Raw genomic sequence first — 4,982 nt, 5'->3', positions numbered from 1 at the left:
CCTGGCAGACAGCAGAGAATAGATTGGAAGAACAAGAGGTAGTTACCATGGTACCAAATAGATCTACCAAACTTCAGATTCCAAGGTATTCCTTCCTCAATATATCCTGCCACATTCAGGAGTGCATAGAGATGGCAAGGCACTAGTGCCCCAGGATTTGGTTCTGTGCCCATAGATATGGAAGCCTCATGTTCCCAAATGCTAGAAGCTAGGCTGTCTATGCCCCAGTAACTAACCTTCCACTTCAGTCTCTGTAGAGATGACAGAACAGTGAGGGCTCCAGGCTTTATGTTCTCTTTCTGAAAGAAACAACCATTTCCTTTTCTGTCTGAAGGATGAAAGGCAACATGGAGAAGTTGCCAAGAACTAAAACACTGTTGAAGACATACAAGTAACATTGTAAGGACTGAGCAGGTTGTATTTATATATTTAGAAATACACATGCATACCACCACCAGCAACAACAACAGTAACAATTAAAGAAAAAGGGGCTAAGGATTTAAGAGAGACCACAAAGGAGATATATGGAGGATTTGAGGTAAGGGAGGAAAGTGATGTAATATTATAACATCAAAACCTAGTAAAATTATTTTAAAAGGAAGTAAGTTAGTTGCCTCTAGCACTGTCATTTTTTTCATTTTCTGTGTTTCTCCTATACTGTACCATGCTTTCTGCCTAGGCAGGCCCCTGCTTCTGTCCCAGGACATGGACTTAGAACTTCATTCATCAAAACCAGTGGTCTTGGGTAAATGTGAAAAAAGACAAGGTGTGTACCATACTTTCTTTATTCGTCCCTCTGTTGATGGCCAATGACTTTGGTTCTATCACTTTGTTCCTGTGAGCGGTGCTTCTGTGGACGCTGATGTTCACCTGCTTCTGAGATACACCCAGAATGCTAGAGCTGAGTAATGCGGTGTGTCTGTTTTCTGATGGTTGAGAAACCTTCATACTGACACAAAAGCAGAAACAATTCTGTCCAGGGGAATGGAAAAGGGGAGAGGAGATAAAAGGGACTGTGGAAGCCCAGGAGGGTGCATCATCTAAGAGCATTACGTGTTGTGTAAAACGTTCTTATGAAACCCAGGACTACGGACAGTGAATAGACAGCAGTGAGAAAGGGAAGGGAAATCAAGGGAGGGTAGGAAGAAGGATGGAGATGGGAAAGGCAAGCAGGGGATTTTATTTTAAAGAATTGAAGAAGGTCAGGGACTTATGCAGAGAGGCTGGCACAGGTTATAAGCCTCTGATTATCATGTAGATCAACTTCCAGCTTCCCTCCCCTTCACTCTAGAAAGGCAAGTTTCACCCAGCCTTACTTTCTACAGTGGGGTAACCTGGGATTCAGCAACTATCCTGGGCTGGACATTAGCGGTGCCTCAAACTTCTCATCAGAGAGCACTTCTTCCTCTTTCCCACTCTGAGAGGATCCCACTGGGTTGGAGAACCAGTCCTTATACCTGGGAAAGAAAGCTCCATCTCTCAACATCTAGCATTTCTCACCTCTGCAACAGCATGGGTTTGTTCAAGGTTTAAAATAACTTCATAGAAGCCTATTCGGCATATAAGAATCTGTGCACGTACAGTGTTTGATTAGTGAACAATGGTATGTTTGCATCTGTGAGACTGTCACTCAACCAAGGTGGGTATGTCTGTCACCACCCAATTTTCTGAACTTGGCTTTTGGTCCTTTCCTCTCATTCTTCTATTCCCCCTCATCCTCACTGCTTTCAGGCAATTCCTGTTGGTTGCATGACACCTGGCATTTTCTAATATCGTATGGAAATGAAATTATATATTATATGTTCATTTTTGCTTTTCTTATTTCATTAAACGTAATTACTCTGATGTCATTCATGTATGTATCAACTTCTTTTGGGTTTTTGGTTTGTAGTATTCTATTTTATCTTTATTCCTCAAATTGTCTATTTATTCAACTGTTAGTGGATATTTAGGTTGTTTAAACTTCCTATTAAAAAAGTTTCTGTGAATGGTGATGAACAAGTCTCAGGACAAACTAATGCATCCCCTTTCTTGAGTGAATATTTGAGGACTCAGTATGATGATAGCTATATGTTTAATGTCTTTTTCCAGAGCCAAGTCAACTTTTATCACTATTCATATTTTTCATAGAAAAAAGAATGAAACAGATAGTTTAGGACCGGGTTCTGAGAAGGAGGGATCAGGGGATCAGGGATAAAAAAGAGAATAATGGGTTCAAGAGGTCTTTCTCAGGCTATTCCTTATGCCAAGGAAACTTATTAAGAAGTACAGCATCTTATTATATGTTGACAGAGGTTTTCATCCTGCCTGCTCCTGTAGACGTTCAGTCCCAAAGAAGCACTCAGAGATCTACATTAATTATAAACTGGTTGACCGATTAGCTCAAGCTCTTTATTAACTAAATCTTACATCTGAAATTAACCCATGATTCTTGTCTGTGTTAGCCATGTGACTTGGTACCTTTTATCAGTGAGGCATTCTCATCTTGCTTCCTCTGTGACTGGGTAACAACTGCAGACTAAGCCTTTTCTCTTCCCAGAATTTTCCTATTCTGGTTGCCCTACCTATAACTTCCTGCCTGGCTACTGATTAATCCGTGTTTTATTAAACCAATACAAGTGACAAATCTTTACAGGGTACAAGAACATTGTCCCACAGTCATTATATACTATTTGCAGGGGACAATGGGACAAAGTCAGTGGGAAGCTTCCATACAATAAAACAAAGTCAGGTAGAAGCTACAAAGGAACATAGGATATCTTAAGTGCACAACAGACTGAAGATACAGTGGCCTTGGGGAGGAGGGGAAAGCCAGGTTTTCAGGAACTGAAACCATAACTCATTTGAGATCCTGACCCCAGCCTCAGACTGGACCTTGCCAAGTCTGCCCCGAGCAAGGGCACAGAACTAGGTTTCTTTTATGCTTTCATTAGGGCCCTGAGAAAGCCATGCACGGGTTCAACTCTCAGCAAACACTTTCTGTGGCCATCCAAGTCTGAAGGGTCTACAGGGAGAGGCAGTATTCTATCATTTTAATTTGTACATCTCTAATTATTAGTAATGGTTGCACTTGTAGGTCATCTATAGATCTTCTTCTGTCCAATTTTAAATTGATTTTTTTTAATTTTTGTTACATTCTGGATATAAGTTCTTTATCAGATATAAGATTTGCAAATATCTCACCCCGGCCTGTGGCTTATATTTTTTGTTCTCATACATCATACCTGGAGGTCAGCCCTGGGATCAGTCACCACTAGAAGTCACGGCTCCCTGAAGGCTACTTGGATCTGGTTAGTGAAGATTCCAGGCATGAAGTGACAGTCATTGGGTGCTGCAGTGACCACAGCAAACTTCAGTGGGACTCGCTGCCCTGTGTTCCCAGAGGTGATGATGCTGACATCAGCAGGGTTCTCACTGGCAACAAGAGCCTGAGCAGCAAGTACCAGCTTCTCCCAGATCCTCTTCAGATTTCTGATGCAGACATCATCACTTTTCCTTTTGTAGATGTGCTGCTCCATCTGAAGGTCAAGGTTGGTGCCACCTAAGTGGTTCCCTGCCTCAAGGAATTTGAAGACATCCTCCTCCTTCATCTGCAGGACATCAAAGGCTCCGGACATTGTGTAAGTTGCGATGGAAATAAAGAACAACACCTGATGGACCCATCCCAGGGCAGTGTGGAAAGGGCAGAAAATCCACTTCTAATCTGGATCTTTGAAACTCTTAATCTGGATCTCGAGGCAGGAAGACACACCTTTAATATGGGCCACACCTTCTTCTGGAAGTCTCTATGAGCACAGGGGAGAAGGAAGCATTTGCTCTTTGCCTGTTTGTTCTTGCCTTGGTAGCACATTCATTCCTTTACTGGCATTAGAGCCTACTTCTTCAGAATTCCAGCATGTACTGAAGAGCAGCTGCGACGCCCAGTCTCATGGTCTGAGCAGCTACTGGATTCTTGGGCTTTCTGTTCACAGGCAGCCATTGTTGGATTAGCTGGACTGCAGTCTGTGGGTCATTCGAATAAATTCTCTCTCTCTCTCTCTCTCTCTCTCTCTCTCTCTCTCTCTCTGTGTGTGTGTGTGTGTGTGTGTGTGTGTATGTTTTCTATAAGTTCTGTTACTTTGGAGAACCCTGAACAATATACTCTCCAAACCCTTAAGCCATTTGGTCAGCCCCAGTCCCCAGTTTCAGTGACCATGTGACCTAGACCTGGCCCATTATTGTTCTTCACTGAGGAATACGAATGTAAGCAAGTTAGTTCAAGTGAACTCAGATGTGGGAAGTTGAGTTTGGATAACTTCAGACAAAAACTTGCCAGTCTCTAGGATATTAGGCTTGGAATTCTGTGGCCTCTGTTTGGAGGATCCAGTCAACACTAACAACAGGCTGAGGAATGTCCAAGTCCCACACATGGATCAATGAACATGCCTCTGCCAATTAAAAAGCTGGTTTTTATCTAAAAATATTGTCAGTTGGTAAAGGAGGTAAGAGTGAGCATTCAAGTTTTTTTTGCTGTTATGAAGCCTGTGACTTGCTATTTCTCTCAACAGAGTTCAGAAAGGGTCACTTTAATTTAAAGGGATACAGGGAAAGGAAAACAACAATAGAGGAAACGGGGGTTTGGTATTGATTTCCCTGTGTGGGATATTAAGTCCTGAAAAACAGCATTTCTACAACAGTTCGGGCCAACTCTGCTTGACAAAGAAGCAGTTTCAACTGCTTAAGAAAGCAAAACAGAACATAAATGATTCTTAATGACGTGTTGCTGTACCCACAGGTCAGTGTATCACTCAACCCTCATCAGAGAAGCTTCACAGAGACCCACCACTGGACAGTGTACAATAAGTGAGAAACTTGGGAGCCATCCGTCCTAGATGGGATGTCTTTATCCAAACCCTTCCCTCGAGGCTTGGGGGAACTATGCAGAAGAGGAGGCGGAAAGCTTCCAAGAGTCAGAGTTGGTGTATGTCTCCAAGGAAACTGCT

General features: G+C 42.6%; 1 pseudogene; it reads right to left on the bottom strand.

The window, feature by feature from the left end:
* Positions 1-3,260: 3,260 nt before the first annotated feature.
* LOC125388785 (small ribosomal subunit protein uS2 pseudogene) lies at positions 3,261-3,617 on the bottom strand (annotated as a pseudogene).
* Between the last annotated feature and the right edge of the window lie 1,365 nt (positions 3,618-4,982).

This window comes from Myodes glareolus, chromosome 4 (assembly GCF_982192425.1).
Source record: "Myodes glareolus chromosome 4, mMyoGla1.1, whole genome shotgun sequence".
NCBI classification, from domain to species: Eukaryota; Metazoa; Chordata; class Mammalia; order Rodentia; family Cricetidae; genus Myodes; species Myodes glareolus.
The sequence above is the reverse complement of the archived record's forward strand: the minus strand, read 5'-3'. Positions and strand labels throughout refer to the sequence as shown.